General features: G+C 41.7%; 1 long non-coding RNA gene across 2 annotated transcripts in view; it reads right to left on the bottom strand.

The window, feature by feature from the left end:
- Positions 1 to 6,139: 6,139 nt before the first annotated feature.
- The window catches only part of LOC126212806 (uncharacterized), a 156,467-nt gene continuing 148,620 nt past the window's right edge, over positions 6,140 to 13,986 (bottom strand). Inside the window, exons 3-4 of one of the 2 annotated variants that reach the window (XR_007540913.1) lie at positions 8,855 to 9,069; positions 6,140 to 7,249 (exon numbers count right to left, since the gene is read on the bottom strand). This is a non-coding gene — a long non-coding RNA (uncharacterized LOC126212806). Of the gene's footprint in view, positions 7,250 to 8,401; positions 9,070 to 13,986 lie in introns of those variants that run through there. The other variant, XR_007540912.1, reaches the window with a different exon arrangement.

The following is a 13,986-nucleotide window of genomic DNA, read 5'->3' as shown; positions in this document are numbered from 1 at the left end:
AGGAATTCTTTATTTCTGAATTATGTCATTATTCTTCCTATCTCTTAAAACAATATGCTTCAATTCTGTGTATATTTATTTTGCTTTAGTGACAGAAGCTCCATAAAGTATTCAGTCTATCTGCTGCGTGTTTCCGTATGAGCATGTAAAAATTTAACGGGACATAGAGGATGCCCCACAGAGCAATTAGAGGTAGCGAAGCTGGGATCGGAAAAGCCAGCTTAAGGAGATAATACGAATAAAATCACGTTACTGCGTACTTTTTTATTTAGATTAATTACTGTTAACTCCAAATTCCGTTGTTGACACAATGAACGTACCATTTCTACTGTACCTTACAAAATGTGCTGAAATGGCTCTGAGCACTATGGGACTCAACTGCTGAGGTCATTAGTCCCCTAGAACTTAGAACTAGTTAAACCTAACTAACCTAAGGACAACACAAACATCCATGCCCGAGGCAGGATTCGAACCTGCGACCGTAGTGGTCTTGCGGTTCCAGACTGCAGCGCCTTTAACCGCACGGCCACTTCGGCCGGCAAAATGTGCTGAAACTGACGGCCATTAACGTCAACGCAAGTATAACATCGGGGAAGGAACTTATGACGCAACCTGGCAAATATCTCTGCTATGATCCTCATGTTGCCAGGTCCCTCACTGCTGCTTTCCAATTAACCTGTCTCCAGTATTCGTCGATCGAGGGAAATAAACAGTCGTCGCGACGGATGATTCCTGTTAGGGAATCGTTCTCTGTACAATGTTTCAGAAGCGAGAGCATTGCAGCTTACTTCCCCATACACGAGGTGCACGTCAGTACGTCTCTGTATGGCACTGGCTAATGAATGGCTCTGTCGCTGATTCATAGCACGTTCTGTTCAAAAATGGCTCTGAGCACTATGGGACTTAACATCTGAGGTCATCAGACCCCTAGAACTTAAAACTACTTAAACCTAAGTAACCCAAGGACATCACACACATCCATGCCCGAGGCAGGATTCTGAGACTGTAGCGGTCGCGCGGTTCCAGACTGTAGCACCTAGAACTGCTCGGCTATCCCGGCAAGCTGGAAATTCTGCGGGCGCACATTCTGTCATGGGACAATGTAAGTACAGTACAACAGAGACACCTTATGGACAGGTAAAGTAAACTAAACCTGCATCATGACTTCGTGCCGGCTGGTGTGGCTGAGCGGTTCTAGGCGCTTCAGTCTGGGACCGCGTGAGCGCTACGGTCGTAGGTTCGAATCCTGCCTCGGGGATGGCTGTGTGTGATGTCCTTAGGTTAGTTAAGTTTAAGTAGTTCTAAGTTCTAGGGGACTGATAACCTCAGATGTTAAGTCCCATAGTGCTCAGAGCCATTTAAACCATTTGAATCAGCTTCGTCGTTCTTGTTTTCTCGCAAGAGATAAACTATGTACATGTTAATAAAGAGCACAGTACGTATAAACTTGTACGAATGTTAGTTGTAAATAAGTTGGAAAATAGTAATGCTGGACAAAGCGGTGGACAGGCTTGCTTCCATACGTCCTTAAGATGGCTTGCCCGACCCCAGGTTCCATACCTCAAATTGTTCAGTGGAACATTCTCTATGCCCTGTTATATTTTTGCACGCTCTTACAAAAACACCCTGTATAGGGTGGCGTAAACATCGTATAATTCCTGCTTATAGTGACTGAAAGAGTACGAAATTTTCTACTATATTATTGACAAGGATTTCAGGCAAGGAAACCATCTGATTGATAAGAAAATCCGATACTAGCTTGGTATATAAATGAAGAAGCATACATATTTGTGTGTTGTGGTACAGCTGAGCAAAATGATCATTTATAGAGTCAGAACAATCTTTATTACGTGTGAAGCATTGGTACAGAGCACGCTCTATTGTCGTTCTATTTATTCCCACGAGGTATGCCTCGTGGACTTGGTGTGCTGACATGAACTGTAGCACAGGTGCTCGACGGCATCGCAGGTGCAGCAAGTGAAGCATAATATATAGCAACAATGTCAACATACATTGAATCTTTTTGTAACAGCATTTACAATCAGTATTAATTCATATTATCAACCTACAGTCTTGCAGTAGCTATCTGTTATAGTACTTTGGGATGAAAACCGCCAGAATGTCAGACTCTCTGCCAATAATTTCTAATAACTGCTGAAAAGCATCCAGAGGTATACTTTCAACGGTAGCTTCTCTACTTGTGTAGAAGATTTGATGATTTAACATATTTGTTGTTTTGGGAAAGCTACCAGTACACTGTCGTTACCTTCCACAGTAATCCCGCATACAACGGCAGCCTCTTGATGCCCTACTTGTACGCATTCACATATAGTGGGCTAGAGTGCCTGGAAACGTCTTGTGTTGTAACGTACTTCCCCGGACGCTGCCACTTGCCACACACGGAGATATCTGACAGAACTAACGTGTCTGTGACCTCAGGCCCTGCAAGGTAAGGAGATCCTGGTTCACGATTAAACATCAGAATAACAGACACCACACATGCCCTAAAATATTTCAGTGAGGAAAGGATACCCTCTACTGTAGAACACAGAAACAACTGTTACCTGCACTAAATCTTTTTATTATAGAACAGCAAAAGCATTGGGTTAAAGTGTGTAGTTGGTGACATTGGAAAATCCTGCATAATTAGGAAGATACTGACGAATTCACAAATGAACTTAATCGTGATACATGAACACATAGCAACCTTTCAAAAGCGTTTCTACAAGAGAAAAGAACCCCTAGCGTAACTTACAATACGACGATCACAAAACAATTTACCCTCCCAAATATTACACAAGACTTCATTATTACCCTATTGTCTATGCTATTTTAGCTGGGCAATAACATATATTTACCGATACCTTTCTCGACTTTTAAGCCCTATGAACACACACACTATACGTGGCTAGCTTGGACGCAAGTGAATGGAAGGAAAATACGTAACACAACTCGGATCTCCAGTAGAACTGCAGTGCACGCACACGTTAGTGACTGCCTTACTGAGCGCCTGAGAAACACGACATCCAGCGCGCTCTGTCGGCGGCTGCTGTGGCCGGCAGTCGCGTCTGATGGCGGCGGCGCGTCGCCACTGTGCGGACGTCTCAACCTCGACGCTGTTCTGGCCTCAGCTGTGTCAGCAGTCGGAAACCTACCCTCACTTTTCGTGAGGCTAAACCAATGCCAATGTCCACTCGCCCTGACTGAGCGGCGTGTACAGCTCTCCCCTCTTAATTGTTCCGCAGAACGTGACTAACTCGGGTCGAAATCTGTAATCTCGACTCCGGACATGTTACGAGATTTTCAAACCCTGTGAACAGAAGTGTTCACTAAAAAACTCTTTTAGGCTTACAGAACAGTAAGTGTTCCGTCTACACGTGGCCCTGGTCGGAAGAGCCCTCTCCTCCTACACAGGGTCCCGCTCTGTATATCTTCTTCGTTCTCCCCCACTGTACCCTGTGTTCATCCCCTACCACAGGTAGTAGCGGCCCGTGCTGCCTGTGGTGCCGACTTGCGTCGTTTCTTGGCGGAATGAAGCTTGAGAAGCGTATTGGAGGGTGGAAACTACTTTCCTTCTGGCCTATAGCATTCATGTTTCGTTCCTGTCCTCTCAGAGTCCGCCCATAAACGAGCTGTTCACATGGAACCTCGTGTTCTCCACTCCTTCATCACGTGATATGCGAGTATTTGTTAACAATAGCGGTGTTCTCCACCGGTCTGTTTTCCATCCTGAAAAAAAGAAACACAGGGACAATGTTTTTCGTGCTTGTCAAAGACCTCCCGTTGTCATTCTGAAAGCAATCCTTTCCGAGAAGCTGTCCGCGGCCTCCGGTTTTTTCTTTCTATATGTGTTCTCCCGTCGTCTGTGCCCCACTCTTCACTTTATTTTTGCGATTTAATATTTCTCGCAAATGCCAATTCCGTGTATTGGTCCCCTCAGAGCGGCCGTGTGGACCCCTGCTACGCTAAGAAGTTTCTTTCCGTTCCACGCAGGTGTCAGTCAGAGAAGCTCGATTAGTAGCTTACTGTCAGCTAATGGTGTCATTTTTAGCTGCTTTTCACAACCTGTTTGCCACGTTCTGCCCCACGTGTAACTGATTTCTCACTGTTTGTTCAACTATTACTTAAACTAATCAAATTACGTAAATACACTTAATGTTGTTCTATGATCATCAGATTTTGTTTGCAGATCATGTGTGAGGGAGACCGCTCCTAAGGGCACTGCTTGCCACGCCCTCCACCTGCTCCGCCCTCCTCGGCAGCCGGCGCCGCAGGAAGGCCGCAGGCAGCGCTTCACGCCACACGGTGCTGCCTGTGTTTCTCAGGGTTTCTTTAGCGGCAGCAGACGGCGGTGGGCGCGAGGCGAGATCGCTCGTCGACTTGAAGTCAAGCGCCGGCACGCGAGTCGGGAACGACAGAGCAGAGAGCTTTGTGAGGAAGACGTCAGCGAACCGCAGGCTGGCCGACCCCTCTTCAGGACGACAACGCGACAGCAGCGGCCACTATGCACGCCACGCCCGACTGGCCACGGCCCAACTGGACAGTAGCTTCAAGATAAGCGGCGTCTGTAGCAGCATCGACGCTAGTTACTTTCCACGTGCAGTCTATGTAACACGGACATGGGAACTGTTATACCAAAGAACATTGCTTATTTTGCATGCCGCCCTTTGCATGCCACACATCTGTGTAACATAAAGTTAAGTATTGTATTTTTTCCTTTTTTAATAAAACACAGTAATACGATTTGCTGTAATTGTTGTCTGGCGATACAGGAAAGCAGGTTTCTTAGACGACCAGGCAGGACTCAACACTGTATGCTCGCTTATGTACGTTTGTTAAATAGTTCAGTATCTTCTTCTTCTTCTTCTTCACGCGATCAGGCCCAGAGGACCGCGCGCCACCACAGTTAGAGCTCTCCATCCGTCTCTGTCTTCTGCTATCTGTCTCCAGTTTTCCGTGACTCCCAGCTGCAACAGGTCTTCTCTCACTCCATCGATCGACCTCTTTCTAGGTCTTCCCACTGGTCTGCTGCCTGACGGGATCCAGTCCATTGTGATTTTGGGCCATCTTCTTGCCTCCATTCTAACAACATGTCCAGCCCATTGCAGTCTTTTGCTTCTCATCACTCCCAAGATGTTAGGCTCCTGGTACAGCTCTTCTAATTCAGTGTTATGGCGTCTTCTCCATTCTCCAGTAGTCTGATCTCTGACTGGTCCAAATATTTTACTGAGGACTTTCCTTTCAAATGTTGGCAGTCACTTAAGGTCTTGTTTTCGAGTGCTCCAGGTTTGAGAACCATAAAGTACTACTGGCATTATTAATGTCTTATACAACCGTAGCTTTAGTTGTTGCGAGACACTTCTACATTTTAATATAGGGTCTAGAGAGTGATAGATAGTATCTGTTTCCCGCCCGCGGTCGTGCTTTTATCTCTACTTCAGTTGATGTTACTTCTGTAAAAAATGATCCGAGGTATTTGAACTCTTTCACATGTTTATACCTGGTGTTGTTCACAATTAAATCTTGAGAGTTCTGGATCTTTCTTCCTGTGGTCATATACTCTGTCTTTTCAGAGCTAATTTGTAGACCGATCCTAGCTGCCAATAACTCCAAGGTCTGGATACTTCTCTTCAGATCTTCTTGTGTGCATGCTAATAGTGCAATGTCGTCTGCATAGGCCAGATATGTAATGTGTTCATTACCAATTTGAATGCCCTTGATGTTTTCTTTGTTGAAATCCCGCATTACCTTCTCAAATAGTTCAGTATATGTTATATAATCATTATTAAAAAATTTGAGTCTCTTGTCGCTTATATCCATGTACTCATCAGTTTCCAATCACGCTCATAATTCGTTTGTATGAAATTATACTTGTAGAAATTAAGATTTTCATAATTTTGCAGGAATTGTATATTTAGTAACATGAAAAGCTGAACATTCCAATATATGGGGAAAGTTCGAGAGACAATATGCAAAATCACTGTAATATACCACTTTTAAGTAATATGAATTTAATTTTTACGAAATGAATGGACTTAATACGAGGGTTACTCCAAAAGAAATGCACACTATTTTTTTTTAAATCCATCTTTTATTCTACATGTTTCAAAGTTTTACAGTGTGTAGATACATCCTTTAGGAACAATATTTTCGTTTCTCCACATAATTTCCATCCCTCTCAACTGCCTTACGCCATCTTGGAACCAGCGCCTGTATACCCGCACGGTAAAATTCTGGACCAACCTGTTGCAGCCACTGTTTGGCAGCGTGCACAAGGGAGTCATCATCTTCAAACCTTGTTCCACAAAGAGAGTCTTTCAGTTTCCCAAAGAGATGATAATCACATGGGGCCAGGTCAGGACTGTAAAGCGGGTGTTTCAGTATTGTTCATCCGAGTTTTGTGATCGCTTCCATAGTTTTTTGACTGACACGTGGCCGTGCATTGTCGTGCATCAGCAAAACATCCTGCTTTTGCCGATGTGGTCGAACATGACTCAGTCTAGCTTGAAGTTTCTTCAGTGTCGTCACATATACATCAGAATGTATGGTGGTTCCACTTGTCATGATGTGCACAAGCAAGAGTCCTTCGGAATCGATAAACACCGTAGCCGTAACTTTTTCAGCAGAAGGTGTCGTTTTGATTTTTTTTTTCCTTGGGTGAATTTGCATGATACCACTCCATTGATTTCCTCTTCGTCTCTGGCGAAAAATGATGGAGCCATGTTTCATCACCTGTCACAATTCTTCCAAAAAATTCATCTCCACTATTCTCATACTGTTCCAAAAGTTCGCTGCATACGGTTTTCCTTGTTTCTTTGTGAGCCACTGTCAACATCCTGGGAAGCCACCTGACACAAACCTTTTTTAACGCCAACACTTTCAGTATTCTGCAAACACTACCTTCCACTATCCGAACGTAGCATGACAATTGGTTCAATGTGATGCGTCTGTCAGCAGTCACCAATTCGTTAACTCTCTGCACATTGTCTGGAGTGTGTGCAGTACGAGACCTTCCGCTGTGAGGACAATTCTCAATATTGCCGTGCCCGCTTTCATCACGTAACCTGCTTGCCAACCGACTAACTGTACTGCGGTCGACAGCAGCATCTCCATTCACCTTTTTCAACCTCTTGTGGATGTTTCCCACTGTCTCGTTTTCACAGCACAGGAATTCTATGACAGCACGTCACTTATGACGAACGTCAAGTGTAGCAGCCATCTTGAAGACATGCTGTGACGGTGCCACGCACTGGAACAGGTGGAACTAAGTTTGAACACAGGCGGGAAGGATGTTTATACACACTGCAAAACTTTCACACATGCAGAATGAAAACTGTATTATTACAAAAATAGTGTGCATTTCTTTTGGAGTGACCTTCGTAGAATGAAAGAGGCGAGAATTGATACCATTGTAATACATATACAGGAGATGTGCTTTTTTTACGATTTCATCCTCGTTCAGAGCTTCTTTCCTTTCGAAGAAGAACGACAATCTAATCTTTCACCCGCAGACGCAGGGTCTGTATCAAAAACATTCTCGAGCTCCATTAGTGAGTGATTTACTCTGAGGAAAAAATAAAGACGCTGATTTTCCGGGTCACGGATCGTGGACGCTGGGTCGCCAGTGATAAGACGGGCTTTGGCTACGTTGAAGCGGCGTGTTTTGAAATACAGCATCGCGTGAAGTAAGCGATGCATTTGAAAGGCAGTCTCAGCCAGCAAAAGTGCAACGTAGCGGGCACAGCAGGAGGCTTTAATGACAGGTGATTGCCTCCCACGAGGCAGCTCTGTTCGTCTGTGACTTATCTCCTTTCTTATTAAAGTTTAGATGGCCTGTTTTCCTCAGTTGCGTGTAATATTATGTTGGTAATTTTCACATTACGGAACCCATTACAACTAAATTTACCAAGCCATTCTCAATTCGCTATTATTTTCTAAAACGTTCCGCCAGTGACAGGGTTTAGGAATGCTGCTAGAGTAGTTTTGCTAATAGCCAGTCGAATTTTCAGCAGCAAAGCACTGAGGATATGAACATTCATTTACTGTGGCTATGTTTCCAAACAGGTTAAAGTTCGTTTCACCACACTTTCCACAAACGTGACGTCATCTTGACGTCACATGCAACATCTACGACCGCATGATCGGCTATCGACTTTCGTTAGCTTTCGATACAGACCCCTGACAAGACTTAATGCGCACACACTGGATGTTTACAAAAACACGACGTTCTTGGAATGATGTATTATAATTACTGCAATAATAAAATGTTACATAATGATTTATCGATGGTTAATGGCTTCACATAAGAGTGCTCTCTCAGAAGTGAGTTATTATCATCAATATTTTGGAAATTAAACATGAAACACGTTTGTTTTATAATTAGCAGTATGCCGTCTCAAGCCATCAGAGTACTGAAAATCTATTACAGAAATGTGATCATTATCGTTAAATGCCACTTAGTAACGCATCAACAATGTATAAGGGTTTGTTTGTCTTGTTGCTCTGGGTGATTATTAGACGAAATATTTGTCAGGATTTGTTACCGGTGGGTCCTTTCGGTGTGGCACTATGTGAACGCCGAGAAGTAAGTTTGAACAGTTTTATTTACAAAGACTGATCATAAAACATGCATCCTACGTGCACCCATCACCACTGTGTCTGACATCGTAATTATGTTCGTATCGAAAGTTTCCATGGTGAGCTAAGAAAAAGAGACATATTTGCACCTGAGGCCACGCTGCGGATGGCGGCCAGTGGCTTACTCCCTGCGTCGCACTGCGGCCGAATGCACGTCTACTGACCGAGCAGATGTCAGCACTCCAGATAGGTCGGCTGGCGAGCGCGTGTTACGTACCGTATGTCTGCGTGCAACCGGTTGACCCATACATCACTCTCCCCAGAGAAGAAGAGCAACCATAGGTGGCTCAAAACGACTTCCTGGGCGTTATGAATCTATTTCGCCATTTGTGGCATCAGAAGGCATTGCAACATGTATTTCATTTGCAGACACAGTAACGTTCGGTACAGAGAAGCGTGCCTTCAGGATGACAATTTCATACATGACAAATGCTGTTGACAAAAAAAAAACAATTTAATAAAAGCAATAAAAACACAATACTGTCAAGCAAGTATGCATTAACATTACTGAATGAATCGAAATACTTAATTCAGTTTGCTGCTTCAATGAAGCTTAACTCATTATTGGAAGAAATCACATTTTCATGGATATCCTTAATTAAATTACTGCAATTGGAAAACCTTGATAAGAAATGCTTTCCATGTGTTAATATGTATGAATCATTGTAATAAGCAGATAACATTCTCATTAATGGCAAATGCCCAGTTGAATGAAATGTAGTAGGCAATATACTAGGCATATAAAATAGTTCACATGATAAATCACAATGTGTCGCATTCAAGATTAATCCACTATTATTCAATTTGAGTGTAAAGGGTAGCTCAGTTGTATCATAATTTTTACATGTAAATGTGACATCAAGGTTGGAGTTAAATGAGACAATTACATCTTCCAAACATCATTTAACAAATGGATGATAAAGATGCGTTAAAATTCTAGGGCAATCATCTCTTGGAGAATGATTCATAAACACATCTTTCTCACAGCTATACACTCTACTATCTAAGAATACTTCTGATTCAGCGCAAATTAACTTATGACTACGTTTACACATACGCAAATCATTTTCATTTACTGACAAAATATCTTCGATGCACGCTGATCAGTAGATAATCATTCAGTACGTATCTTACTTGAATCCGTGCCTGTCTCCATTTCACAAGGTAGGTATAAATCTTACACATTTCAAAATTATTCTTTGATCTAGCAGTGGGTATAGAAGCAATAACAGTTAATTCATATTCAATCTTTAAAGAGTGTGTGCTGGTTTACTTATAGTAATTGTATAAATTGTAATAACAGGGTAAATCGTAGTATAGGTTGCATTTACCTCTCGCTCAATTGATAGTAGGATCTATAAAAATTGTTCCGGATGCAGTAGTACACTGCTCAAACAATCATTTCAACTACTTTCTAAGGCTGTTCTTAAGTTAAGGGCATCAGTTCTAGCATTTGATAAACTATCTGTAATCCTTAACAAAAGTGCTTTTAAATTTAAGTGTACACTCACAGAATTTAATCCTTGGAATAGTTCTAGGATTTTTGCTTTCATTTCATTGGGAATTACGTGGAAATGTGAGATAAAATGTTTTACAATCTGTTCAATGAAAACTGTGTAGATAGTAATAGTTCTTTGCATATTCTTTAGTTAGGTAATTTCATTAGAGATGTTTGTTGAATTTGTACTGGACTGTTGTGCAAGAGCTAATACTTTGCTTTGACCTTTCAGCAGATCTCGACTAGTTAAAGTACCAATAATGGTACGAAGGATACTCCCTCCAAAATCACACCAGACACGTTTATATCTAATTAAAGTTTTGTGTGGCAAGGGCCTTAAAAAACAGTAAAACTCTTGTTCATAATTAGTAAATGTAGACTCTGCCTGCATTCTGGCTGTGACCCAGTTATTATATGAAGATGTACCCATTTCAAAAATTGTATCATTACCCTTAACAGAACGAATTAGATCAATTTGCTTCTTTACAGAACTGAACTGTTGCTGGATTTCACTCAGACTGTACTTGAGGACAAGTTTTGAATTACTTGTTGAAACTACCATGTTTGATAGTGCTTCAAACAAAACACCTGCACTCTGTGGTACTACGACTACAGCATAAGTAGAATACGCTATTATAGGAAACATTAGAATAAAAATGAACAATGGTTAATTGAGTCTAAATACTAGAGTTAACAATGAACATAAATTAAATGAGTTTCTTGTGGTAACCGGTGGAATAAAAGGTTCAGTTTCACTTGTGCACTGTTGTAATAGCTTCAGTACAAAATTTTCACAACATATTCACATAAGCACATGGCTGAAATAAACATATGTATTGCACTCTCACACCTACACACGTTTATGCAGATTGCAGAGGTCTCTGGAACAGGATCGCTCGGGACTTGGAGATGCCTCGGCCTCGAATTCTAGACCGTTTCATTGCGATTCTCGTTTCCTGGGTTTAAGAAGAGCAGATCTGCCTCTCGGCCTGTCCTCATCATCTTGGAATACTACAGGAAATCTACCCAGAAATTGCTTTACACGATTGACATGAACGACAATCGAACGAAAGGGCCGTTGGGGCTTAAGAGTGGTTGGCGACAACACCTCCAAGATTGGATATGGTCCTTTCCAAAATTTCTTAACTATTTTATTTGACTCTTCTTTAACACCACATTGCTCAGATACACAAGATCTCCAACCCGATTCTGTGGCACTGCTGCTTGGTGGTCGTTGTCTTGCTTGCTGAAGAAAGGATTGATGATTTCGCTGTTTCACTCCCCTCCATGCTTCTTGAGCTTGCATGCTAGATCCCTTACATGTTCATTGCAGATTCCGGCAGTCTATCTCGCAAAGTCCAAGGGTGGATGCATTCTTCTTCCACAGACGATCTCACATGGACTTAGACCAGTTGAGCTGTGCATTTTGCCATTGTAACAACTTACCAGGTAAGGTAAACAGACATGCCAGTTGTAGAGTTTGCTGATCACACAATGGCTAACCATTTTAATGATTGTTCTGTGGACTCGCTCAGCTCTTCCATTTCCTTCAGGGTGTGCTGGTGTAGTCCTTAACTCAGTTATTTGCATGAGCTTACAAATCTGTTTAAGTAGTCCACTCATAAAACTCGCTCCTTGATCACTAGATTTACTTAATGGTGATCCAAACTTAAGAATCCATTTGCATACAAAAACTGTAGCTATAGTCTCAGCGCTCTGATGAGGTATTGGTATGATGAGAAGGTATCTAGAGAAATGATCTAACATTGACAATAAGTATTTGTTTCCATCCTTAGTCATAGGCAACGGTCCTATGACATTTAGTCCTACTCATTCAAATGGTTTGCTTGTCTCTCTCACTTCTTGCAATGGCGCTCTACTTTTTCCTACATTATTCCGTCTGTTACAGGAATCACATTGTGAAACAAACTTGAAAAGTCAGCTTTTGCGGCTCAGCCACCAAAACATTTGAACTATTTTAATGTTTGTTGCTTTTTTTACCACAATGTCGCGGTAATAAAGAATTGTATTGTTCTCTCATGATTTGCTCTTTAATGCTTTCTGGAATATCTAGGAGGTTTCCTTGACTAGAGATTTTCTACAATAATCCATCTATTTCGACAAAATCTTGAGCTGCCTTTAACTCTTCTTCTCGACTTATTGTAACACAAACATTCACTTTTCCACTCCTTGCATCAGCATTGACAAGTCGGCATATAACCTTAAATTGGTACTCACTTAGTCTTAATGCCAATCTTGTTAATTTGGAACTTAGATCCTTTAAGCTCAATAAACATTTAAGTGCGGCATGATCAGCAATAACTGTAAATTCTCTTCCTGTTAAGAAACATCTGTTACGTGTTATACCAAAAAAACAAAACACAAAGCTCCTTCTCAGTAGTAATATAATTACATTCTGCCTTGCTGGGTGTTCATGACGATCAGCTTCTTGAGACAAGATTGCACCTAGGGCACGAATGGATGCATCAGTTAAAAGAATAAAAGGTTTACTGAAATCTTGATAGGCTAACCCTGGGGCTGTGGTTAGAGCAATTTCAAGTTCTTCCATTGCCCTTTTGCACTCTGCTGACCAATTACATGTGGCTCCTTTCTTCAGTAGCTGTGTCATTGGACGTGCTATATTTGCATAACTGGCTATAAATTGTCTGTAGAAATTTGACAATCCCAAGAATGATTGTAGTTCCTTCAAATTCTGTGATTCAGTAAATTAATTTTTCATCAGGTTGTACACTTTCACTAGTTGTAACATGACCAAGATAGTTTACCTTGTGCGAAATGACATTTATCTATTGATAAACACATGTTTGCACTTCTTATACGCTCAAGAACAGCTTGTAGTCTCTCAGTTCGCTGCTTCATGTTTTCACCAAAAATTATCACGTCGTCAAGGTAAACAAGTGCTTGTGTTGGTGTGAGCCCTCGTTGAACTGAATCCATCAGGCGTTGAAATGTAGCTGGAGCATTACGAAGTCCAAATGGCATACGAAGATACTTGTATACTCCTGTAGGTGTTACAAATGAAGTTTTTGGTTGATCATCTGGATGCACTGTTAATTGGTGATAAGCATTTGTCACATCACATACGGAAAAAAATGGACATCTGCCCAAGTAATCCTAGATTTCCACTAAATTTTGTAAGGGGTAAATGCCGAGTGTGGTCACAGCATTCAAAGATCGGTAATCAACACAAAAACGGAACTGTGGTTCTCCAGAAATTCATTTCTTCTTTACAATTACAACAGGTGAAGACCACGGTGGGTATTCTCTTGGTTTTATAATTCCGGATTCTAATTGTTTTTTAACCATGTCTTCTACCGACTCTCTTTGACTGAGTGGTATTCCGTAAGGTTTCTGTGTGACTGGGGCTGCATTCCCTGTATGAATATGATGCTGAACGAAATGAGTGACAGGTAAATTTGCACGTTCTCGGAATAAATCTGCATACTCCAACAAAACAGGCGCTAAAATATTCTCTTTATCAGGTGTCAAATGTTCTATCTTCCTCCAAATCTTGCGCTTCAGTTCATTATTTACTTCGTCTCCTCATTATAATTTTACGGTACTGTTACAAAAATCTGTGTTTATAACTGTAGCACTTGTTATCTCATCTGAAATCTGTATTACGCCACTTTTGCTTACTGTCGACACTTCAGCAACTTTTGTTCCTCGTGGCAAAACGTCCTCATTCTTCATATTCGTTATTGTAACCAGGACGTCCTGTGTCACCATATTAACGACACCTACACTTCTAGCAACATTTTCTCTGCCTCGTGATGACTGGGTGTTGTGTGATGTCCTTGGGTTAGTTAGGTTTAAGTAGTTCTAAGTTC

The sequence above is a fragment of the Schistocerca nitens genome, chromosome 11 (assembly GCF_023898315.1).
Source record: "Schistocerca nitens isolate TAMUIC-IGC-003100 chromosome 11, iqSchNite1.1, whole genome shotgun sequence".
In the NCBI taxonomy this organism is placed as follows: Eukaryota; Metazoa; Arthropoda; class Insecta; order Orthoptera; family Acrididae; genus Schistocerca; species Schistocerca nitens.
This window is presented reverse-complemented; position numbering and strand designations above follow the sequence as displayed.